This window comes from Emydura macquarii, unplaced genomic scaffold, assembly GCF_026122565.2.
Source record: "Emydura macquarii macquarii isolate MOO-44397 ecotype Brisbane River unplaced genomic scaffold, CSIRO-AGI_Emac_v2 contig_1876, whole genome shotgun sequence".
In the NCBI taxonomy this organism is placed as follows: Eukaryota; Metazoa; Chordata; order Testudines; family Chelidae; genus Emydura; species Emydura macquarii.
The window spans coordinates 7,768,032-7,795,273 of record NW_027132013.1 but is presented as its reverse complement, the minus strand read 5'-3'; the positions used below and the strand labels follow the sequence as shown (position 1 = coordinate 7,795,273).

General features: G+C 40.7%; 1 long non-coding RNA gene across 1 annotated transcript in view; it reads right to left on the bottom strand.

Annotated features, from left to right (window-relative positions):
• LOC137159629 (uncharacterized) overlaps positions 1-23,099 on the bottom strand; it is a 36,624-nt gene extending 13,525 nt beyond the window's left edge. The window contains exon 1 of the long non-coding RNA XR_010921673.1: positions 22,968-23,099. This is a non-coding gene — a long non-coding RNA (uncharacterized lncRNA). The remainder of the gene's footprint in view (positions 1-22,967) is intronic.
• Positions 23,100-27,242: the final 4,143 nt, after the last annotated feature.

Below are 27,242 nucleotides of genomic sequence, written 5' to 3'. Positions count from 1 at the left end.
TCACTCAGCTAATCTGGTGTGCTGAGCTTGTGATGCCAACTAGAAGATCATTTTCTCAGTCTCAGCGGAGAGCCTCGAGTGTTCGCTGGATCACAGCTCTGGTGCAAAAAGACCCTTTATGGGGATGACTGTGGTTATGCGGAGGCCCCCTTATACAAAAAGGAAGTGGCCTTCAAGGAGGGATTGTATAGGGGCATTTTAGAGCATGTCAATCAAAAGAATGTTACATAGCTGACCAAACAAATCAATCACTGGGTAAAAGCAGGAGATACAGTGACATGTCACTAAAAAAAATATTGTTAAGCAAGCAGTCTCAAGCTGTTAGTCTGATAGCTAAATTACCCATACCGACAATTCTAAAATATATCCAGCCTTCCTGTTTTTCACAGACATCTGCCCCAGCATATTCAGAGAGCTAGAACGCAGAGTCAGGCTCACTTTATGTGTTCACTGTCTACCCCCACCCCCACCCGGTTTGCCTAGTTATGCTAAGTTCTTGCAAAGGCTAAAAATGGCTAAACGCAGCAAGAAGAATAACTGATAGTCCATCTCAGTGCAGTGACTTGGACATCTGGATGGTCTCTAAAATGATCCTGTACAGTCCCCTCCTTGTAGCTTCCTTATCTCCTGTTGTCCGGCGGCAGTGTAGAGCAGGCTTTAGTCTCTGCATATTGGTATCAGGAAAGAAACCAAAGGAAATGCAGTAACTCCTGCTTTTGCCCAATGACACATTTGGAAAGATCTCCAGGCACAGATGGAAGTACTGGCCATCCAGATCTCTATGACTGATTCACCTGAAGACTGCCTCAGACTTGTGGGATAAATATCAGGTTTGGGGGTATTCTAACCACTTATTGTATTTGCACATGCTTCAAACTAATAAGTGAAGACTTTTGGTAAAAATCAAGTGGTGATTGCTGGAGACCAATGAAGTAAAGCTTTAAGTTAAAAGCAGTTGGTTTTGACTTGTCCATGTCAGCCATATAGCAGACAGAGGTACTGCATTTCCTTTGGTTTATTTCCTAATGCCAACTTGCAGAGACTAAAGCCTGCTCTACACTGCCAGTGGCGGTCAATGGAAGATATGTAAGCTACATAATGTAGCTTGCATATCTCTCGTCAACTTACTTACATTACCACACTATGGTATCTCCACTGAACTGCATCAATTGGAGACACCCTCCTGTCGACGCAGCCTTACTCCTTTTTAGGGGGTGGATTAATAGTGTTGATGGGAGAGCACTTCCAGGATCGATTGTCATATAGGCACCAACTCTATCGGTGCTGAGGCACCCATGGAAAAAATCCATCAGGATGATAGCTGTTGGCATCCGGCGTCCGCTATTTCCCTCACACCTCACAGCTGCTGCTAGCTGTTCTGCTCCCTTAGCCTGCTGCAGGATGATAAGCTTGATCTTCTAATCAGCTGTTCAACCACGCTTCCCTGCTCCAGCAGGGGCTGAGTCAGGGGGAGCTTCAGCTGCTAACAAGGAAGTCAGAGTCCATATAACAAATAATTAACAACAACAACAAAAAAGCCTTAGGGATAGGATGTGAGAGTGGTCAAGGAGTGTTGGCCCTGGATGTTGTTCAGCTCTTTCACCTTCTCACCTGGTGAGGCCACCCCACCTGTAGTGCCTTTCTCCCCTCCAGTCCAGTCCACCCAGATTTAGAAGATATTGAAATCAGGATCCAAACGTTGCATCTGATCTGTATTGTTATAACCAAAGGAACCAAATTCTAATCCAAACACTCCTAGGTATGGGGATTACTCAGGTCTTAATGTGAATTCTATAGGTCATTCCAATTTCTAATTTCATAATATTGGTCCCAAGGAATATGGAGATAATTCTGTAACTAAGGTTTGAATAAAGCTAGAAGTGATCTAGAGGGTTCACAAGTATGTCTCTAAAATTGCTCTGATGACTGAAGACTGAGTATTGCTGGAATTGAAAATCCATGAACGGGGTTGCCCCTTCAGAATACAGTATATTGATCCTTTCCTGCCTTAAACTGAAACTGGGCAGAGAAAGACAACAAACACTACATCCTTTGTTTGTACAGTTTTTTGCAAAATTGCTTATTTTTCATGTAATAGTATCATAATACTTTGTTCTTTTGGAACATGTTTATTGTAAGATATCAAAACACTTCACACAGTAATTCCTAAAGCACCCTAAGAAGATGGGGATTTGTACATCCATGAAACAAACGTGGTAACTAAGGCAAACTGAAAAATGTATGACCAAAGTTTTCAAATTTGGAAGCCTAAAGTTAGGCACCCAAATTCACATTTAAGCACCTAAATAAGTAGCTAGGCTTTCTGAGGTTCTGATCTCTAGAGATCCCTTAAAATATTGGAAAAAACAGGCCATTTATTCAAATGCCTAAATTTAGGATATTGCTGAATAGATTTAGATGGTTAGGTTTTCACATTTTGGCCTTAGGGACCCAAATTCAGTGTAAGAGCACACACGGAATCAAAGACAGATGTGAATAGAACTCAGATGACTTGATGCCCTATTTGTAGTATTAGATTAAATCCCCACACTTTACTGAATTTATAACTAGAGAACTAACAATTAGTTTGCAACATAAGATAATTTTTAGGATATTCGTTTTTCATAGTATTATAGAATATATCCAGTCCAATCTGCTGTGTCAAGGTTAGGAATGGGCAATTTGTGACGGAAAGTAAAGTCTCATTATATGGTCATAATTATCCTAAAATCATAGAAATTAGAGATGTACAAGAGCTACTAGGTCATCTAAGCCATCCTTAAGTACCAATGTACTGGCAGGTTAGTTCTCTAGGGTATATTCGCCAAAGTCCATCCTAGCTTTATATAACTGAAGCAATGGGCCTTCTACCATTCTCTTGGGTGCTAATCCATAATATAATATATCTCATCACCATTGGAAATTTATCTTGTTATTCAGTCTAAGTTTCTTTTGGATAATTTCAACCCATGAGTTTACATAATGAGCTTATTCAGCATTAAAAGGAAAGACGGAGAGCTCACACTTGCTGGCCTAGCAGGTTTTTTACAAAACTCTCAGCTCCACCACAAATGTTCCACGGTTGTTCTCACCTTTTGTGACATATGCAATAATTAGGGACTGTTTCTTCTGCACTGACAGAATGGATCCAAATATTTTCCTCTTGTTTATGATTCATGCAAGAAAAGGCACCTACCTTCACAATTAAGCTCTAGCTCCACATGTGAGTCACTTTTCAGCTGTTTTGTTCTATCTTAACTATTTTTTGTAGTCACTTCCTATTTATCACAAGGGCCAACCTTCACAATACAGCGTTGGATTATAACAGTGCAATTCTCCGGTTACAGTGCTTTGTGACATTTCACTGTAAGTTGCCATCTGTGGATCCTTTCATTTTATTTATTTATTTAAAAATGTACTGGAGGGCTCTTGAAAGGTGTTAGATAGGCAGTCCTAGAGACAAGTCTTCTTGTGTTTATCCAGAGAACAGATAGGGCATCAACAGGAAGCTGTGCAAACCTTCTTACCTGTCTGTCTTATCTTCATACTGCTCCCCCCTCCCCACATCACTGTAGGATCTAAGCACCTGCCACATAAAATCAATAGTGAAATGACTAGTGGAGTCTATGGAGTTTCTGGAACATTTCCTTTTACATCAGAACACTGCTTGCGGTGGGGGTTTTGTTTGTTGGTTTATTGAATTTATTTATTTGGGGGAGGAGGTTGTTGATATGGGATTTTGGAACAGAAGAAGGGTTCATTTTGTGAGCGCTATTTATAAGGAAAAGGCTTTCTGAAAGAGGAAGTTTTCACAACATTTCCTAACAAGGGTCAGACTCTGGATTCACCTGATCACGTCTGAAAGATAGATTCATAACCAGATCGCCTTGACTGAGAATGCTTTGTTCCCTGCTCTCACATGCTTCATCCTCGGCTTTGTTATTTATATTGCCCACAGAGAAGTGCAGCTGTCACAGTGTTTCAGAGATTGAAATTCAGTCCTTGATGTGGTAGTGGCTTGATCCATTAATTGCTTTAAGAATTAGGACCCAGGCCTTAAACTAGCATCAGAAACTGACTGGGGACCAGCAGAGGCACTTGAGCGCAGGTCTGATGTGCTCATGGTGGCTTGAGCCATGGAGAAGACAGGCAATTGTATTCTGTACCAGCTGAAACCTTTGCATCATCTTCAGATATAGTGAGTAACAGTAATCCAGACTGGAGCTGACAATTGCTTGGACTACTGGAGCCAGGTTCTTGTTCTGAAGGAAGGAACAAAGTTTCCTAGCAAGATGGAGATGAAAGAAGGCATTTTCAGGACCAGAGGCCACCTAAGCATCCAAGTTTACTGAGGAGTTAAACAGGTTTCTAAGGCTTGCTTTGATGAATGGAGGCTGTAGGCATTTGATGGAAGGTGGAAACATCATCTTGACCATTTCTTCAAAGTATTTCTCTTTTTCAGCCAGCGTCACTTTGTTCTTGCCTGATTCAGTTTGAATCAGCTTCTCTTCAACTATGAGCTAATTTTTTGAAGGCTTCCTGGCATTTTAGTAGTGGCAGTGGTTGCATCAGTTAAGAATAGGAACAATAGTTGAGTGTCATTAGCATGCCATTGGTTTGTTGATAGCCAATAGCCCAATAGATAGGGTACTCAACTAGAATGTGAGACCAAGACTCATGTCCTTGCATTGCTTGATTGGGTCTCCCATATCCTAGGCGAGTTCCATTATCATTGGGCTATAAAGTCAGTCACTTTCTCTAGCCCAATAAAGATTAAAGTATTTATACAAAATGGAACTGTTCCAACAAGAGAAATTGAGAAAGAGTCAGAGATGGTCTCTATAGCTGAAATTTTTTGGAGGAGATAGAAATCTTATTTTCTGTCCAGCCATACTAAGAACCACAAAGGTTCCACAACTTAAGTGAACTGTCTCTCTTATTTATTATATACTATAAGAGGCTCTAGGAAATTCTCAGTCAGGTAGACAGACAGGTTTGTTTTTTTTTAATTATAATAAAATTGTAACCTTTGGGCCCAAACTTTGCATGGTCTCTAAAATGCCTTTCTTGTGGTCTCCTGGGCAAAGTCAAACATTATACTCTTGCTGCATCTTTTTTACTATAAAGAATGAATAAAGAAAGCACATTTAGTAAAAAAAACCCTATTTTGATGTGCATGAAAGGAGCAAATTAACTATAACACATCACAAATTATACTGTTTATGTTAGAACAGAATTAAATAAATCTAAACTATTTTTATGTTCATGATTTTTTATATATTGAACCAAGTTTCAGTATAAGGGGAATATCTAGTTGCATGGGGGCTACAGAGTTTTATTAGAAAAAGTTTGCACTGATTACATTATTCAAGAACAGCAGTAAGCACATTATACCAGCCATATCATCACAGTTTGTTTGTCACATATGTTCAGTGTAATAAACCAGTGGGGGTTCACCTGTGTGGTTTTTTAAAAAATCTCCTTAGCTATTGGTCCACCAAAAATGGTCACGATTCAACCCCCAAACTGGGAAGTTAACCTTGTTTCATGTTTTGTGTCAAACTGTAAAATGAAACTGGGTTTGTGGTTTGCGAAGTGTCATGAATATTTTGAGTGATCACAATTTCAATTACAATCAGGCTGATTAAAATAAAAGATATTAAGATTTAGGCAAGTAACTGACATCAAGTGAAAAAAAAACCAATTTGCTTTTCAACTATTGTCTGACAGAAGTGACAGTATGTTGAACTTTGATTACTCAGGAGCTTCGTAATGTATATTAGTGTCTCATTCTTTAGTTTTAGTAGCATACGTATGTCCTTCAAATGACATCTATGTTTCAGTGTCAATAAAAACAAAATCTATGATAGTTATAAATGTATACCATGATTTGAAAATTAAAGACGTTGATGGTCATTTTCATAAATGGGACAAACCCTGTAAAACTTACTCATGCACAATACAACCGGTTTTTTCTGAGATAGGAAATATTGGCCAGGACAGAAGTGATATTTCCTAGTCTTCAGAAGTTGCCATGAGGCCTAACACTTACTAAGCAAAGTTCACTGAAGATGCAATTGCTGTTGGCAGCTATTTTGCAACAATGTCCCAGGCAAAGCACTGGCTGATAAGAAACTGTTAAGCTCCCTGATCAAGTGACAGAATTGTAGAAGCCACCAAAAATCCAAGATTGTATTTCTGAAGAGCTTTTTGTTAAAAGAGATTGATTTATTTTTGTGTGTGGATATTTGTGAAATTAGGAATTTCTCAAGGAGATATTCTCCCATTACATTATAATTAATTGTGCATTATTTATGCAATGCAATATGTTTACATAACACAGTACAGCAGGACAGCAGTGATATAAAGGAATGGTTCACAACCCTGAAGGACTAACAATCTAAGGGCAAAGACAGAATGATACAAAACAATGCAATACAATTATAGAGTGGCAGGTGGCCATTCTAACTGCAAAGCATCTCAGAACAGATGGGTTTTATGAAGAGAGTGAGAGCTTGACTTAATGTTACCATTATTTTAACTGAGAAGCTGTTCCAGATACACAGGATAGCACAGAAGAAGATATAGACAGCATAAGGATATCGTCTGGGGGACCTAGTCTACATATGAGCTTGAGATCAGCAAAGGGTCAGGAAGGCAAGATGTTCAATAACCTAGGCACAGCTGCCTAAGCATGAGTAGCTTCTCTTGTCCGATGCTTAAAAGCACATGGGAAGCACATTTTAACAGAGCTGTTATTAAAGCTCAGGTGGATCTATCGATGGGACTTCCTTCTGCAATGGTAAGAGAGAAGAAGCCTCAGATCAGTTAAAGCCCTGGAAAAGGGGAAGTAAAAAAGGCACACGGAAGAAAGGGAATAGGATGCGTTAAGGAACAGAGGAAGAAAGAGGAGAGTGGGAATTAATGAAGAGAGCGCGAGAGAGAGCATTCCTACTGCCTTTAATCATGTGAATAATCCCATTGAAGTCACTTGCACTGACCGTTTTAATTCTGGCATTTCCTAAATTTTGAATGTTTGGCTTTGCAACCTTAACATTCCTTCAACAGTTTTTGTGTGTGTGTGTGTGTTTAATTATTTATATACTTTGCTGTAGAAGTACATGATGCTCACATGTATTTTTTAGCATACAGCATCTGTTGTGGAGAGGACAGTTTTCTCTGGCACGTTATGATATTTTCTTACATTTTTAAACCAATCCACGATGGAAAAGTTCCCTGTTTGACACATATGGATGTTTTACTAGTATTCTCTCCAAACAAGATTGTTAAAGTGGCATTATTATGGAATGTACTCTACATATCATCTGGTTAGAAGAGAAGTCTTCTAATGTTATGTCCCACCAAACTGGATACATTTTGATGCTGCTAAACTAGAACTCCACATGTGAACATCCTGAAACTTTGGGAAAGTTTGGATCCAGATTTGAATTTTGTGTCTGCAACACGTTTGTTGTTATAAGCTATGGGTCTAATTCTCCTCTCCTTTACACCACATTTACATCTGTGTAAGGTAAGTCCACTGACTTCAGTGCAATTATTCTTGATTTACCCCAACTGAGCTGTAAGTGAGCAGATCCAGATTCTGTGTATGTATAGTATTTCTATAATGCAATGACAATAAAACTTGTGGATTTCTGTCCCACTCACTCCTCTATATTGAATATTTTCTTCAACTTTATTTTTCTGTATGTGAACCCTCTATAAGCTCCTTTACAACACACCTGCTTAGTAAAATTGGCTTCTGTGTGTGTCAGCTTTTGCCTGCTTAATGTCAGGTATCTTCACTTCCTCCCTGGACTATCTTCATTACTGCATGATATGGAAAATAATCATTTACATTTACACTGCCTTATTTATAAAGATTGAGACACTTTTATAGCTAATATTTTGAAGCTTGTGATTTGCATTTGTTATGCAAAACCTTTCTTTTTCTGAATTATTCCACTAACTTTAATGAAGAAGCATTTAAGGTATAAATTGTGCAGAAAAACAGAGACAAAGCATTTTTTCTTGTACAGAGCATAGAATCAAATCTCATAGTTTCTATTCCTGACTATGCTACTGACTCAGACTCATAGACTTTAAGGACAGAAGGGACCATCATGATCATCTATTTTGACTTGCACATTGCAGGCTGCAGAACATGACCCACCCATTCCTGTAATAGACCCATAACCTCTGGCTACATTACTGAAGACCTTCAATCATGATTTAAAGACTTCAAGTTACAGAGAATCCCATTTACACTAGTTTAAAACTACAAGTGACCCCATGCTTCAGAAAAGGCAAAAAAAAGTCCCTGGGTCTCTGCCAATCTGAGCAGAGGAAAAATTCCTTCCTGAGGCCAGATACGGTGGTCAATAGCACCCTGAGTATTTCAGCAAGACCCACCAACCAGACACATGGAAAAGAATTCTCTGTACTGACCCAGAGCCTCTCCATCAAGTGTCCCATTGCTGGCTATTAGAGATATTTGCTTCTAGCGTTCACAGACCACTGAATTGCCTCAGTTCCCCCATAATGGATATAACACTTACCACACAGAGGTATGATAAGAATTAATTCATTAGTATTTAAATACTTTTAGATTCTTAGATGGAAAGTGGTATAAAAAGTGTGAAGTATTATTATTTTCACATAATAAGAGACACCCATATTTATTTGTTGCACAAATTATGTAGAAATTCTGTACATGAACATGGAATATATCACAGAATCTTGTAAAAGTTTCACAGAAGTACAGGGATCTTTAAGCCTCATTACAGCAGTCTTTGCTCGTGTGGCAAGTATTTGCAATGTCCTTTGAAATGACTGGCATCCCATTAGATCAGGGTGGGCAAAATACAGCCCACAGGCTGGATCCAGCTCATCTGTCTGGCCTCCCATGCAGGGGCGAAAGCAGCCCCACCCAATCCATTACTTCTCCTGCTCACGCTCTGCTTAAGGTACTCTAGAACTTCAGGCAGCTTTTGGCTGGTTGTTACCTGAACTTCCGGCTTCTGGTCATGTGACAGGAAGCCAGAAATGGCAAAGGCCCTCAACGAATTACCAAAATTCGTAGAGCGGCCTCTCTGTGAAAATGATTGCCCACTTGTGCATTAGACTGTGTCATGGTGTGTTCCCCTGAAAGACTTTTCTAGCCTCAGTAACTGACAACCACAGCTCCAGGTGTTCTTAACCACCACTGTGCTTTATTATATCCCATCAGTAGGCCATAGCATGAAGTGTTATTTACAGTCAGTAGCCAGCTTCTCCCACTTGCTTATGGGAAAGGATACGGTATCAGCAGCAGCCAGTGTCCTACATACTCCTGCCTTCCTTTAGGTTACCTACTCTCTTTCCCGGCACTTCTTTCCTGTCTGCTTATATAGTCCCAGATGCTGGGGTTACTTCCACTCAATTAGCCCCTCAGCAGATCTCTACTCTGTTAACTGGTACCCTCTGCCAACTGCCTGTGTTCAGTCAGGTCCCAATTAATGTATACTGGTGGGAATTTGAGCAACTGACTCAGCACACCCTGTTACAGACTGTTAGCATTTCAGAAGTGATGATGTACCTTACAAATCAGGCACAGCAGCAGATGTATTTTCTTTGATGAAACAGGTGTATGATGAGACAGTAGCCAAGTGATCAATATACATCCAGTCATTGTCCTGTTGAAAATGTTCCAGTTATCAAGAATATGTCTGATGCTGCAGGCCTCACTCACATGTCTAATACTCAGTCAGATAAGTATACTGAAGTCAGGGAGGACTGGACTCTTTAATTATATGGTATTCCACACATCCCCTGCTACAAGTCCTCTTTTGAACGGTTTAAAATAGCACTGTCAAGTAGTGAAAGCCTGACATGTAGGTTTTGCTTTAAGAAATAAAAAAAAATTAAAAAAAAAAAACCGTAACATGACACCTTTTCACAAATATTTTAAATAAAATAATTGTGCCCACTTACAGCAACTTTTTATCATTGATCTGAAAGTGCTTTGAAAATACTAAGTAATTATCAAAATATCCTATGAAGAAATTATGAGATACATAGGAGTTACTTTACCTACCATTGAAAAACAGCCATTTCTTGGGTGGGAGTGGAGCAGCTGCTTAATAATGCACAATACTAATTGCTTAGGATGAATGGTAAGAAGAATTTGGTATCCACATGACCCGATAACAGGAATTTAGCAAAAGCAAATATAATCACCTACGCTAATATTAGGCTGGAAGTAGGTTAAGCTACTTCAGAATATGACACTTCTGTTCTGGAATAAGAGAATCCATTCAGAGAATTAATCAGGAACCACTATTCTGCTTTTAATTCACACCCTACATCAATTTGAATTATCATCTTAGTGTAGACAAGCCACAAGATGGGGGAAACTTGAAACAATTTAATGTAGCAACCATTAAACTAAAGGTAAAACTTATGCTATTCCTGTTTAATATAAGCCTAACCTTTGCCTTGAGTTATTAAAAGGATATGTCTCAGTGCTCTATAAGCTGTAAATGTCAGCTACTTAGTGAGCTGAAAGTGTCTTTCAGCCGTCAAGTTGGAACAGTAGCAAACAGGGGCACCTGTGAGTAAATTGCTCCAGTGGCTATGAACATTTCATTGATGTGCCAGTGTTTTTGTCCTTAAATAATGTATGACTTTGCAGCCTTTCAACTGCAAACTAGCACTAAGGGAGACTTCTGATAGAAAGACTGTGTGTGCAATAATGATTTTAGCAATGTGTATCTCTAGTTTTATTTTGCTTGACATATTTTACCCTGTGCAAATGGCTTATAAGATATAGTCTCAGCTCAAGAGATGTGCTTTTTTCCCCCCTCCAGCCAGTAGGTATTTCAGTTCACTGTTAGTTTTAATATACATCAGATACAACTATTTCCAGCTAGTTTAATCAGTTGTGTGTGAATTTTTGCTTTCTAACACTTTTTTCTGTTTTTAATTCAGTTTTTCTTGGTTACATCCATCCATTCCAAAGTCATTTGGAATGCTAGCAGGAAATGCAGAAGTTGCTCCATCACCTAGTACCACCCTTTTGTCAGTGCTCGACAGGGAAATTGGGAAGTTGATAACATAGATATGAATATTTTGTAGCATGAAAGGACCTAAAATAATTCAGATACTCAGGTCCTGATTCTCCACTGCCTTCAGTCTTGTATAAACAGTTGAACTGGGTTATAAACTGGCTGTAAAATACTCCTAAATCAGAATAGAAGCATTTTATACTCAGGGCATGTCTACACTAAAAACTTAAGTCGACTTCAGCTAAGTCAACATCCAGCTGCTGCAGTAATTAAGTCAGGTGTGCATGTCCACACCACAGCCTCATGTCAGTGGAGCATGTCCTCATTATCAGCCCTTGCAACAATGCTTAGAGCAATGCACCGTGGATCGCTATCCACAGTGCAACTCACCGCAAGAGATTTTAGGAAGGACTTGTAATGCCTCATGGGAAGAAAATCTTGCAGTAGTGACTGGGAATATGGCTTCAATGTCCCATGATGTAGTTTGCTACATCCCCTGACTCCATCTGCAGCCTTTAATATTTTGCACCTTTTTTTAAAATGCTGGCATAGCCATGCATATGCCATCTCTAGAGAAGCATGGACCCCCTCAGCTGTGCACCATTGTAGTGAGTGCTGCAAAGATCATGTGACTTATCCTACAGTATTTCCAGAGCTGTGAGAGGAACTGCCACGCAGAACGTGGAAATGTTCTACAAGTAGCCCTGCTGGAAGTCATGGAACCAAACAACGCAGTCACACAGCAGCTGAACATAGGGGAGTGCCATTTCTGGTCCCGAGAAACAAGCACTGACTGGTGGGATCACATCATTATGCAGGTGTTGGATGATGAGTTGTGGCTTCAGAACTTTCGCATGCACAAGGCCATTTTCCAGGAACTGTGTGCATATCTCTCCCCAGCAATGCAGCACAACAGCACTAAAATGAGATCTGCTCTGGCAGTGAAGAAGCAAGTGGTGATTGCTGTGTGGAAACTTGAAATGCCACAGTGCTACCAGTCAGTGGGGAATCAATTTAGTAGGAAATCCACTGTTGGGCTTCCTGTGATCCAGGTTTACAGGGCCATTCCTTGCCTTCTGCTATGAAGGATAATGACTCTGGGTAATGTACAGGACATACTGGAGGGTTTTGCCACAGTGGGGTTTGCTAACTGCAGTGGGGCAATAGATGGCACACATATCCCTAAGTTGGCACCTGACCACCTTGCCAAAGAGTACATAAACAGAAAGGGATACTTTTCTATGGTGTTGCAAACACTGGTAGATCATCAGAGGCATATAACCAACATCAGCATGCGATGGTCCAGGAACGTGAATGATGCACACTTCTTTAAGAACACAGGACTGTTCAGAAATCTTCAAGCAGGGACTTTCTTTCTGCATCACAAAATCAACATTGATGTAGAAATGCCAATAGTCATCCTGGAAGATGCAGCCCACCCCTTACTCCCATGGTTCATGAAGCTGTGCATGGGACACCTGGGCAGCAGCAAGGAGCAGTTCAACAATAGGCTCAGCCAGTGCAGAATGGTAGTTGAATGTGCCTTTGGCTGTGTGAAGGTTTGCTGGCACAGTTTGCTCACTAGATTAGACTTAATTGAAAAAAATATCCCCAAGGTTATAGCTGACTGCTGTGTGCTTCAACATATCTGTGAAGCTAAGTGAGAGAAGTTTCCACAGGAGTGGAGCATGGAGGTGGATAGGCTGTCTACTAATTTTGAGCATCCAAAAAAAAAAACCCAAAAAAACCAGAGCTATGAGAAGAGCTCAGCACAGAGAATTGCATCTCAGGGAGACTTTGAAAACCCATTTTATTAATGATCCACAGTAATGTTCGCTGCATATCTGTATTATGCTTACCCCTAGTCTGAACCTTGCTGTGACTGCTGTGGATCTATTACTGCTATTTTGGAAACATCTCTTACTTTTCTTTGAAGAGGACTCCCAGCCCTCATCATCTACCACCACGAGAACCACCTCCCAAGTGATTGCTGGACAGACCACCACATACACCCATTCGTCCCCTTGCCCCTCATTATACAATGTTGGAGGCGGGGGTGTGCTTTATGCATGGGGAATGGTCAGCGACCCAGCAACTGATCCCTCTTGGGGGCCAAAGCATTGGCTGCCATGAGTGTGGGCTAGTGCTTAGAGCATGGAGGAGATAGGAGCCAGGACTCCTGGATTCTATGAACAGCTCCAGCTGTGTTTGAAGTCGAACTCATACTCCCATCTCTCAGTTTCCCTGTCTCTCCTTCCCTCCACCATGATTTGAATTAATAAAGATTATTTCATTTTCAAGACGTGAACTTTTATTGCACACATGTAATAGACACAAAGATTTGATAAATAATTAAACCTTGGAGAGAGGGTGGAATACAGTTGAGAGGGGAAAAGAAAATAATAAGGTCTTGCCTGGCATTCAGCACTGTACATTCAGCTGTTATACTGAGCACCCTGCCCCATGGTTGAGTGTAAGAGATATTTCTTTGTGCCCCCACGCCTATTGGAATGAGTGAGTGTGCGGGAGAGGGAGCATGGCAATGTTGGAAGGAATGCCATGCTGCAGGGTGAGTTGAGCCTCAAGGTGTTTCTCTTGAAGGTCACCCAGATGCCTTAACATGATTGGCAAGAATCGGCAGTGACCACAGGAACTGCAAGCCTCGGTTAGGCAGGCTGCAGAGACACATGCCAAGGGCTGCCCTCTGGCACCCATTCTTCCTGTCTGTGGTATCCCAGCAGCTCCTACTGTGTGCTATGCTCATTCTCCTAGGCTGCTTTTCTGCTCATAATGTCCATGCTCCTTTTTTCAGAGAGCAATCCTCCACACCTTCTGGTTGGTGGCTGCTGTCCCAGAGGCATTCATTGTCTCAGTGAACATTTCATGACACATTCTCTTTCATCTCCATCTTATCTGGGACAGTCTCTTCTTCGGTGTGCAGGAAGAGCTAAAGTCCATACGTTCAGCTGTTAAACATGCCAAGCACAAATAAGCCATTGTCCATGCAGACCCAGAGTCTAATGCCCAATTGCTATATAAAAATCACTCCCCTATTTCCATACAAGTTTAAAGCTGAACATTTTCATTTCTACAATTGTTCATTGACCGATTTGCTGTCCCAGACATGGTGAGTATGACTCAGGAGCAAGGATGATGAACTGTCTGAACTAGCCACGGAGGGGAGAAGCTGCGGTGGAACCAGAGGTAGTCATGGGGCCATGTCACCTCCCCTTTGTAACATAGATGTTGTCTGGTAGATGGGGACCAGCATTCCCTCACCCCAAATGCAAGCTTTGGAACATTCCCTTCCCCACCTCTCTCTGATTGCCAGTGCCACTCTCCGGCACCTAAGGAACCGCTCTCTGCCCAGTATGGAAGCCAGATCCAGGCATTGATAAAAGCATCCCATGGAGCCTGAGACACTGGGGAGAGGTGGACCCTACACCTGTCCCAGACAGAAGGAATGGGTTCCAGAGGGCAGCCCTTGACACATATCCCTACAACCGAGGCTTGCAGTTCCTGTGGTCAGTGCCAATCCTTCCCACCCAAAGTACGGCCATGTATTTTAAAGCATGGAGGAATGGGCAAAAAAATCACAAGAGGGGCGGGGCAGGTCACAGGCAAAAGTGTTTGCATTTCAAGCATTTGAAATGAAAACTACCACCATCTCCCATAGGTGATCATAGCTAATATGGTCTCTGAGGGTCACAGAGGTGGCCAGGGGACAAGCTGGTGCAAGCATCCAGGTACAGACGGGATCTTTATGCTGCTTTGCTGTGTATTGCAATGATGCCTGACAAATTAAGGCTACTGTTTGTAAAAGTGGCACGTCTGCAGTGCTGCACCAGAGCAACTGTTCCCTGCCTTCTGGTATTGCTGACGAAGCTCCTTGATTTTCACGCAGCACCTCTGCATATCCCTGGTGTAGCCTTTCTCACCCATGCCCAGAGTGATCTGCTCGTATGTTGCCACAACTGGGAGCTGTGCCTGCACAGCCTCATCTCCCCACAGACCAAGGAGTTCCAGCATCTCCTGTGTACTGCAGGCAGGAGCATGTTTGAGTGAGGGAGCCGTCATGATCAGCTGGGCAGGTGAGCTCTCCATGCGGAATAAACAGGAAATGGAAATTCAAAAGTTCGCTGGTCTTTAACAGAGAGGGACTGTTTCGTGTGTACCTGGTGGCTGGACAGTGGAGTTGAAAGTGGTGACCAGAGCAGTCACAACAGAGCATTGTGGGACACCTCATGGAGGCCAGTAAAGTCAATGTAAGCAATGCAGTGCCTATGCTGCTACTACATCAAATTGACTATGTCAAATTAAGTGCTATGCCTCTTGCAGAGGTGGGGAAATTTTGTCAACATAGCAGTGTGTTACGTCGGCATAACTTTGTAGTGTAGACCAGGCCTCAGTTTGGTTTCAACGATAACACATCACGTAAGGCAGTGGAAGCCATGCTAACAGACTTCTTGGCTGGAAAGGTTCAAGATTTTGATCATGACTTTGTGACACAACATGCTATGCTATGGCCTTGACTTTTTTTTTTTTTTTTTCCCCCCCCAAGTAAATGATCCAGATCCTCAGGAGGCATGCTAATTTAAGTGAATGGATCTATACTGACTGAAGTCAGTGGAGCTGTACTGAGTTACTGGATGAAATCCTCAGCAAGTGTAAGTCTGACTCCGCTCTTGAAAGTACTTAGGACAGATAGAAGTCAATGTAATGAAATATTACAAGAAATATCACAGATATTTCTCAAATGTACAAAAGTAGTTTGGGCATGATGGTAAATACCAGAAATGTCAGATTTAATTATAAGATTTACAAACTCGAGGTTACAAGTAGCTCATGTGAGGTTCAGCTGAAAATCCTAACTTTTTTGTTGTTCGCTCATTATTAGCTGCAACATATTGAATATGACTGGAATATTTACCTCTGTTCTAACTCTAGAACCTCTCAAAAAAGTCAGTCTGTGATAAATGGGAAGCAGCACCTGGAGCAGCAAGAATTGAGCAGATAGTCAACAACACTAGTCATTCCATTTCGATTTTTAAAGCAGAATCCACGATTGATTCTAACAACCCCTGAGACATATTCATGCTGCTGACTCCTACAGACATAGTTATACTACTAAATCTACAGTTAGGATTATGTATTAGGATACTGTCATTGACCCATTCTCTCTTACTGAGAGAAACTCCCATTGAAATTAATTGGAGTTTATCTGGGTAAAAACTGAGCTTGGTATCTGGTTCATTATAAAGAACATGTTCAGTACTACAATTACGCTTCAGCTTTCAGGGCCTAATTCTCACTCTTAATTAGAAGTATTTGAATGAGACAAGGCAGATCTTCATATTCTGTACAGGTCACTGGAGCAAGGCATAATTTTGAGACCAAAATTTTCTTCCCCCAGTGATAAATGAAGATTTGGCTGCACCAAAAGGTTTTTTGAATTCGTGTTGGTTTTTCCAAATTGTTTGTGTTAGAAAAAACATCTAAAAAGTTTAAGCATTTCTTTTTAATAGGTTCAAAAAAGCCATTTTAATTTTTTGATTCAAAATGACTTTTCATTTAGAAATTTCCTTCAATTTTATTTTAAATTTTTTTAAAAAGTTTAGCACGGACTGGCAACAAACAAAATATTTTGTTTTTGTTCAGACTCAGTTTCACTGCACCTAAGCATATGGTACTGTTTTGGTACCAGGTAATGGATGCCTAGCTAGTATATGCCCTTCAATCCCAAATTTTCACCCAGACTCCCACAACCAGGAGGAAAGCCTTTGCTCCCAAGTTGAAGGTTTGCTCTGTCTTTGTCTCCCTCTCTTCTCCTCCCATAGAACTGAAATTAGAGCATTCTGCTTTTTTTCCTCATTTATTCATATATTTTTCTATTTAGATCTTCATTTCATGTTTAGAGGCCATGCATGCAGTACTCCCTTCCAGAAGATGGGATTTCCAAAACTAGTATTCCTGGAATGACACTAAATCATGACTGACTGACATAAGTGCTGGGTAATACAACTTCAACCCATTTCTGGACCTCTTCACAAGAAGTTAATAACTTGGCTGGCTACTTTCAAAAGTATATCATACACTGTTTTTTTTCTTGATCACTACTTGGATCTCTGGTATCCGATCTGTGTTTTCCTCAGTTTGGCAGGGGAATTCTATATTTGGTCCATCTCGGTTTCTTGCTTCAAAATACGGACAGAGTTCCATACGCTGAAAACACATTTTAACTTGACGGTTCTTGTGTTACAAAGGATACATGTTTTTCTTTTGGGGACCAGGGAAGAAATAGCCTTGTGTTTATGAGAACAGTCATTTCCTCAGATGATGGAAGGAACAGAACTGGTGGACTCCAAAGACTCAGTTTGGCCCAAACAATTCCTCCTTATTCAGAATGATGTTGGCTGACTTCACCACATGGTTTCGCGGTCAGAAGGAGGTGTAAAGTGGAGAATATGGATATTCCAGTCGGAATCTTTTTAGGTGATAAAGAACATCATGAAATTGAGCCTGATATTCTCACTAATAAAATGACTGAGATTGTGCAGTGGACTGAACACCTGTACAGGGGAGTAACGGTAAAGCTGCCCAACAAGGGCTACTTAAATCTAGGATCTGGGCCCACAGAGACAAGGGATTGCATATCTGCTTCCTTCTCACCCTGAGTGCATGGCAGTACAGAGAATGAACAAAGCTGGGTTCTACCTCCTCAACATGTCTGCCAGTGCAGCTAAGTTGGCATGCTGGGGTAGTAATTTACTGCTGGCACAGGCAGCTTGTGCCAACAGTAAATCACCACCCCTGGGAACAAGTGGGAAGCAGAGGGGACACCATATAGCCTGTTGGTAGTTGCCAATCTCTAATTTTCAGGAGCAGTCAGCAGTGCCACTACCCCAGCACACATATCATATGCACATAAACACCCTTTAAATAACATACAGAAAATAAAATTTGATTCAGTTCACTTAGACAGAAAGCTTCAAGACCCTCTATTTTGCTCTCTATAGAATAAGTCTCAAACATGAATAGTGTATTATTTAATTCTTAGCCGGTTACCTCCAGACATTTTTTCCTAATGCAGTCAGACTGCACTGTAGAACTTGAGCACATTCCCCTTGATAGTTTCTCAAAAGCTACTCGATGTCTAGTCTGCAGTCAGTGAGGTCCTAAAAGCTTACAATAATTTGAAAAATGCATGCGTTTCCCTTTTGGTTTTCATGATTCATGAATGGTATCTGTAGCTCTAAGACATATGGCAAATCTGTGGCAGCTCAGAATGTACAATTTCATGCCCATTTTTAAAAGAAGGCCAAAAACCACACATTTGCAGACTATCAAACATCATATAAATGTAAACTAAAATTCTCTTTCGGAACATGGCAGACCCATCCCTTTTATTCAGAGGTATTCAATACCAGGAAGTTATTTGGCTGGTTACAATTGGATCAATTCTGCTTACATAAGACCTGCTCCTACTCCTACTGAAGACAATGGGCGTTTTACCATTGATTTCAATGAGAGTGGGATTTGTCCGCTAGAGGCAGATTTTTAAAAGTATTTAGGTGCCTAAAGATGCAGGTAGGCGCTTAGTAAAATTTTCAAAAGTGGCTAGTCACCTAACACTTAGTACTTAACTGCTAGGCATGTTTGAAAATCCCACTTGGTGACTATCTTGGTGTATCCTTAGGCACCTAAATACCTTTAAAAGTTCTGCTCTCAGCCCATGTGACCTGATTTTCAGAAGTGCTGAGAAGCCACAATGTCATTCAAAGTCAGGGGGAACTACAGGTGCTCAACATCCCTGAAAATCAGGAAGTCCTTATTCAGGCAAAACTCCTTTTGACTCTACTGCCTGAGTATTGACTGAGACAGGATTAAGTAATGGCTTTATGATCTGGTCTCCTATTTGTATGTCATCGAGAAACACTCAACCTAGTAAATTAATGGTTCCCATACATCTCAGATTTTTTTTTTCCAACTGGCACTGTGACCATCAGATGGTGGTACTGTGACCATCAGAGGGTGGCATCTCTCAAGTAACTACTAACTAGAGCTGGATTGACACATGTAACACAAAGACAAAAAGCTCTGTAACCATTACCATCCCCATGAGCTACACAGTGGCTACCTCCAAAGTGTATCTATCTGAAATACATCTCAGAAAAAGTAGTGTAGATGCAGCACATTCCTTTAGCAGTGAGCGCTTCAGTGAGAACTTACTTTGAAAATACCCTAAAAAGAAAGTGACGTATAATAATTGGGATGGCCCATGTTTTCAAGTCAATGTTTCAGGATGTTGCTAAGTAAGACAAAGTAATTTTTAAAAATGTTTTATATTATTTTATTTAATGGATTGTTGAGTTATAGGATCCTTAAGTTTGCACCTTGTGAAGTCCATCTGCCCTGTATTGAGGAGACAGCTGGAAAAAGGCTTACAATCCCCGTCTTACGATTCCCATAGGTGCTAGTGGTGCGCTCGCTCTCGCGCTCGCTCTCGCTCTCTTCAGGAAAAAATTGCTTTCTGAATTTTCCTCATTATTTTAAATGGGACCCTCTCTATCTCACTGCATCCAATAAGAATTTACTGCAGAGCACAAAAGCAAGACAACCACTAAATTGTCTGCTGGTTTATAGACAGACTATCTAAAAAAAATCTTTCAACTAGATGGAGAAAGTGCACTAACACATCTCTACTTGAAACAGAACTTAAAACAAGTAAATTTCAATACCCTCTCCATGAAAGCATATTGCTGCTATAAAAAACTGTCAATCTTTGCTCTTTAATGCTGGCCTTGTTAAGGCAAGACAAGGTTTTTCACTTTCCTTCCAAACAAAGTGGAGCAAAATATGTTTCAAGTTGTTTTGTATCACTCTGTTAACTTCTGTAGGATTTTTAGTGTTGGTTAATGTTGTGACTGCCAACCAGTGACCAGGCAGGGAAACTGGCTCAACCTATGGAGAGAGAGACTCCAGTCAGGAATTTAACTTAGACCCTCTTAGACTACACAGACTGCGGTTTTAACAAGTGAGTTGAAATAGGAGCCTGCCTATGGTTGAAGAAAGCTAGAGGTGTGATGACAAGGCTTTAGCTGGAATTCATTTGTGGTAAATCTTACTTTGCAGGTATATTACCAATGCAAAAACTGCAAGATCAGACTCACCCCCCGACCCCCTCGATAATTTTTACTACATGTTTCTGGTTTGAAGGCTTTCTGTATCTAGTGTTTCGCAGTACCATTATTTGAAAATTGGCTAGACTATTCTAATAATTTGATTTAAAAATAAATGTCATAAGTCAGGTAGTATAAGGTGTCTTTACATTCATTCCTTTATTTTAATGAAGTACACTGAGGGCTGAATTGTGCCTTGCTCCACAGCAAGGGAACCGAGAGGGCTTAAAACTTCTCCAGACTGGGTCTCAATCAGGAACAATGCCTTTGAGGGCTTTCACTGAGACAAGCACATCTCTTTACACATAGCTATATCAGGTAAATGCACCCTTGTCCAGAGGGCCAGCACAAGCCCTATGCACTATTTTTGTCCCATTTACACCCCCAAAATGGGCTGGCCTCCTGCACAGTGGTGTATCACTTCCACTGACAGCTATTGATTTTGCAAGTTTACTGAAATGTTAAAAAAGGCCCATGATGCTAATAAGGAGCAGTTTATAGAGGATATTAACACATCAATGTTTCATCAGGTTTTTTTATTTTAATGGGCAGCTCTAGGGGTGGACATAGAATTAAAGGGAACATGGCAGTTATGTCTCACCCATATATTTTTCTTACCATTATAGAAAGTACAGGTTTAGTGGGAAAGCTGTGTCTGTGTTCTAATGAGTACTTTGGTTGTATGCTGTCCTCTTTTGATAATTTAAATGAATCAATTATTCCAAACAACACAGTTGGTGATTTCAGGTATAGTGCTACATAGATCAGCCAGCTAAATTCTTCATCTCATCATGGTAGTTTTTATTAACTTACTAATAGTTATGTTCTGCAAATACAGCCCTGAAAAAAAGAACTGAGGCATCTTCAGGTGAACTCAATCTTTAGTGTCTATTGTGTGGCGCCACCTGTAGTAATAAACTTACAGCATTGTTTAAGACTACATGATAAAGTGCTTAGATCCCAATTCTCCAAAAAGCTGACCACCTATTTAACCATTCATGCTGTGCTTATCCCCATGATGTTGGAGCATCATTCTTTAGTGGGCACTGAGGGTGCTCAGCACCTTCCAGGACTCGGCCCTGATATAGCCCTGTTAATTTACAAATTACAGACCTAGATTCAGGTACATTCTCTGCTCCAAAGATATTGTGAAACACCAGAGAAATAATAAAGTACAAATGAGTTACAGAAGCAATAAAAGAGACACTTCAGAAGATTTTTTCCATGCAAAAGATAGGAATTCAAGAGATATTTGGGGGAAAATGAAAATGTGAAATTGAAAGAAACTGAAAGAAGGCACACCCTCCTTTATCTGTGTGTTGTCTGTATGATATCAAGTATCTTGTCCTCTTACTTGTTTATAAAGCCCATAGTGCACTTAATTTCTGTTTTTTTATAAATTGTAAATAATTATTTTCATAAGTGTATGGAATATCTAGAAGCATATGAGTGATATGTATAGAACACTGGTGCCTCTCTTAAAATCATGGGAGAAATGCAGCACACAGTGACTATTTTTTCAGGAGCTAGTTGATTTGTATATGTGTGTGTGACTGTATGTGTAGTTCAAACACACACAACTACCTCAAAATTCACAGACCACAAGAAAAAAAAAGCATATAAAACTATGGAGTGTCAAGAAATATGAAAGAAATTTAGATTGGAGTGTGTTTCTGCAACAACAAACTTTCACTGCATAACAACAAACACCTTGGGTCTGATCCACAGACTATTAAAGTCAGTAGGAATCCTTGAGTTTTCCATCAGATCCCAATTTTGCAATGTGCTGTGTACCTATTGAAATATGTTTAGCACTTTCAGAAAACTCATGGTTTTGGTTTTCCATAACCTTGTGGGATCCACACCTATTCATTAGTGGTGGATGGCTCTCATTTGGTTTGGAGGTTTATTTCAGATAAACATACTGAAACTTGAATGCTTTTTGGAACCTCTGTAGTCTAGTAATAGGGCTGAGCATCTACAACAATGAAAAAGCCTGAGTCTCCACTCACACGGGTATAAATCAGGAATAACTCCACTGATGTCAAGAGAAATTACACTGTTGTCAGGTGATAATCAGGTCCACAATTTGTAACCTGACACCTGGTTTTACAAATTCTCTTGTGTGACCAGAAGGGAAATTCCACATGACCAAGTTCTAGCCTCTATCTCTCAAAAGCACCCAATAACTGCACATAACAGTTTCCCTCACAAACAACTCGTATTCTTCACCACCTGTGATTTAACCTAATATTAAAGCATTACGGCAAATCCTTCCCATCTCTATCACTTTGGAAATTAACTGAATGGGCCAAGCCTCTTTTGCATTTTAATTATGGGGAAACACTATGCTTCTGTTAAGTAGAATGTTCCTCTCCCCTTTCCTGAACTTTCAGCTTACATGTCTGTTGTGGCTCAGATCACAGATTAGTCTTTTTTAGTTATATCTCTCTATATTATACAGAGTTAAATTAAGAGAAGAAGGACAAAGTCTCTAAGGAAAAATCTCTCTCTCTCTCTCTCTCTCATGGCATACATAACAATTTACATATAACCCTTGAAACAATTGTGAATAATGTCAAAAACAACTCTTGTTTACAGTCAATACTTCCAAAGGGTTCCCGTCCAACTTTTAGTACTTATTATTACCACAAGTTCAAATGCAAAATAAATGCAAAATACAACACATCTTTAACAATATTATGCAAAATATAATGATACATGCTTTTTTGAAAGAGTTTACCTTGGTCTCAATGGAATGGCATAGAGACATTCTGTAGGACATGCCAAATCCCTGAAATTAGGAACCAGTTGATAGTTCTACTGTCTCCTTCAAAACTCCCTTTGAGTTTTCGCAAGGACAGTCTGCAATTTGTACAGCCTGTGGTAAATTCTCATCTCCTTTTTAGTGGGAGTAGGGAGCCTAGCCCTACAAAATCAGCAAAATCCCTGCAACATTATCCTCACATTAAACCCTTCTTCTCCTTACACTGAGTCCTCTGAGATGATTCCCACTTCTATTTATAAACTCCTCCCACTCCCCTAGAGTCTCTATTGGTTCCACTCTTAGAGAATGACACTGGTTGTGTTCTATCAGGCTGTTTTCCCATAATGGAGGTCACCAGAGTACCTTCAAAGAGCTAATGAGCATCCCTACTGCCTGCTACACCCAATTTCTGGATGATTCTAGTCTGTCTGGTAGAATCACCCTCCACACACAAAACTAAAAAATGAAATCATGTAGCCATCCCACTGTTCCACCCCCAACCCACTTATTTACACTACTGTAAGCCTTATGACCTGAAGCCTTAGAAAGTAAAAAGTTCTCTGTTATCACCTGTTGGTGAAATGGGAGAAGAACATCCCCTCTCAAGAGCTGCTTGAGAACAAAAAATGGGCAGAAAGCTGGCATTTGTTGGAGACCAAAGGAAATGGACTGAATGGGCCACACCTCATTTGCATATAGTTTTGTGACAGTTTGGGGCATTTTGATTAATTTTTTTTGTTTGGGGGCAATAAAATGCTACTGGCCTCATTGGGAAATACAAGAATAATAAATGAAATAGCCTGGGGTCACCCTGAATATGACTACTGTCAGGCACAGTTGGGCAAAGCTTGGGTAGAGATGAGAAGAGAAAAAGAGTGTGATGAAAAGGCTCCTATCTTCCCCTGGGCCTGCCCCTTTGCATGGTGAACACTGTCAAGTGTCCTACACATCACTGATTTCTCTCTAAGTGCTAAGGTGAGCTGAGACTGCTAGCGGACAATGGAGAGCTGATTTTGAGGCAGCAGATGGCACAGAGTGGATGCAGCAGCTTCAAGATGCCAGACAGTACAGAGTGGTGGTAGCTGGAGTAAAGCTGAAGCAGCTTGGGCTGCAGTGACAGAGAGAGCAGCAGCCTATCTAAAGGACTGTGCTGCAGGCCTTTCTACCCAGCAATTAAAGCTGAATCACCCCCACCTGAAGCAATCCCAGAGAGCCTGGCCTGCCAGCATCCTTGGACTTCTCCAATCCAGGGCAGCTAATGGTGAGTGGGGAGCTAGAGAGGATGGAAGTGGCTGGAATGCAACAGCCACTCACTCAGGAGAACTGAGGTTGGGACTCTAGTTAAGGCACCCTGAGGAACTGGAAGCCTTACCTCATAGAATTGATTAATTTATTAATTGCTGGCTTTCCCAAATTCATTCTGTTCCCTCCATCTCTATTTATCACCCTCTAAGAGGAATCACTGTTTGCTCACGGGGAAGTAATGCCCAGCAAGGGCCCCCAGGGGGGTGTATATAGTTTCCCAGTTTCTGGGTGATTGATTGAGATGGTGGTAGTTATTTCTTTAAGGAAAAGAAAATTGAACCTGACCCTTTTTTTTTTTTTTTTTTTTTGTGCTGCCATCAACACTTGACAGAAGGGTTACACTACTAAATACCGCAGTGCAAGCATATGGATTATATATACAAGTCCAAATGGGAGGACCTGCAACTGTCCATCTCTATAGTGTACAAGCAGAGGAAGTATGAATAGATATGTGCAAGTTCTGGTGAGTGGCTGGTATTTTTTATTCAGGTTTATCACTGACACATAAAAAATCATTTCTGAGAATATTGGCTAGAGAATATAAGATTCTATTATTTTATACTCCTTGAATTTACAATAAAAATGTCAAAGGGCTCAAATGCATAGAGCTTGGTGGAAAAAGGATGATTTAGAACATAGAACAGATTTAATAAACTATCACATTTTGCTGCAGCTGAGACTACAACAAATGGTGCAGCCTGGGATTTTTGGTGAGGCTATCATGGGACAGCACATGGCATGGGCATAGTTCTTGTCACTGGGATGAGTTACTGGAAATTCCCCTCTGGATTGCTGACTCATACTAACATATAATTATGATGCTAATGATGATGTTGACAATAACAACACAGGGAGCTTCATACAGTTAAGCTTGTTTAAAGAAGTCAGCTCATTGGTTCAACCCTATCTGTAAAGTCCCATTAATCATCTTATTTAATATGATTCTTCAAGGACTTGTTCTAACACAGCATAATTTTTTAGTGAATACAAATTGTAAATGAACTGCATGACAGGAAGTGCTTGTAGGGGCTTGACTCTTGCTTATAGGGTTACGGAGCAGCTCTGGATCCACTCCACAGCTGCTACACTGAAACTGCAGGGCTGCAGTAGCCCTGGCAACTGTTGAGATATTCTCCCCACTTGGGGACTGATGTAAAGCCCTTGAAGTCCATGTGTGGACTGGAGCCCAGATGAGAGGTGGTGTGAGGGTTTAACTAGTGGATGAATAATCTCCTTCCCCACTACCATGGGGACTGCAGAGAGGAACAAGCCAGTTCCAGAGACTCCAGTCCGTAGAAGCAGAGGCCAAAGACCTTTGATCTTTTGGCCATTAAGAGAATTTTCTAGAGTTTTGATTGGACTTCCTCAGCCTTTTGCTGATTGGCTGTTTGCTCCAACCCTCCCCACACCCAGTCTCTTCATCTCAACTTCACTGTACCGGTGCCTCTCTTACCCTGCCCTGTCCCCTTCACCTCCTTTCCTTTCCTTTGCATTTAGCTTATTTCTCTAGCAAGTCATTGAGGATAGATCCATCAATGGCTATTAGCCAGATAGGCAGGAATTGCTGTTTGCCAGAAGCTGGGAATGGGCGATGGGATGGATCTGTTCTGTTCATTCCCTCTGAAGAACCTGGCATTGGTCACTGTCAGAAAACAAGATACTGGGCTAGATGGACCATTGGTCTGACCCAGTATGGCCATTCTTATGTTCTTTAGGATAGGGACCACCTATTGCTCTGTGTTTGTACAGTGTCTAGAACAATGGGACCCCAAACTTAGTTCTCCACAGGCACTACCATAATAAAGATGTTGAATTATCTGCATTTCTTTCCAGTCACAATCTCCTGTAGCCTGTCCTAACTCCAACATCCTCACCTTTAATACATTTGAATCATAGCTCCCTAGAACCTGAGGTTTCGGCATCCTGGTCCATGAACAAGTAGACTCAGAGAATAGCCTAAAGGAATTAAACAGTTTTTAAAGCTAACAAATGATATATTCCTTTGTCAGCAATTAATTTAACAGGTGCAGGAGGAGAAGAAATGGTTTGGAATTTTGAAGAATGAGTCAATTAAGTAGTTGATGCCTTTGTCAGATATGTTTACAAGTGCCTAATGACGGTTCCTGAAAATCTCTGCACTAATTGCACCACTATTCCTAAGGTGTCATTAACTTTGTGCCTGTTGCAATGATGCGTGGCCACAGATACACACTGGGTGGCCACAGGCACACGGTATGGGAAAAATAAATCAGTACACACATATGTGGGGCTATGTGTTTCAAGAGAAAAGACACCAGCATGGGAAAGAGAAGCCCTGGGTTCTTTTCTTCAGGTTATGTCACTGACTCATTGGAAATTCTTAGGCAAGTCATTTCACTTCTGTACCTCAACTGCCTCAGGTGCAAAATGGAAATATGAATACTTAACTTCCTTTGTAAAGTACTTTGCTGTTGTACAAAACTTTTCATCTGTAGATCTCAAAGTATGATTACTACTTACCATTTAAGCTAAAGGGGAATCTTCATTAGCTGGTAGAAGCATTAAAGCTTATGGGTCAGATTCTCAGCTGGTGTAAATCTACATTGACTTCAACACTACCTCATTCATCTTTAATGGCCACATAATATAGGATGAAATAACAACAAGCTAGTACACTGATGAATGGATCTGGTTACATCCAGTAGAAGGAAGTCATGCACATAAACAGAAGCCAACACATTACACTATGGTCTGAGGTTTTAACCAATGATGGCTAGATCTCAAAATGTTTGATGGTTGAGAGTTAACGAGTCTTGATTAATTGCAAGTCTCATATTTGGTGTTTTTTCTTTAAGCCCCAGGTCCTGAAGTCATGTTACCTGTGAGAACCTCAGTTCTAATTTTAAAAAATCAGTACTGCCAACCCCAAGTATTTAAAAATAATGTCAGGCCCCATTAAATCTTGAG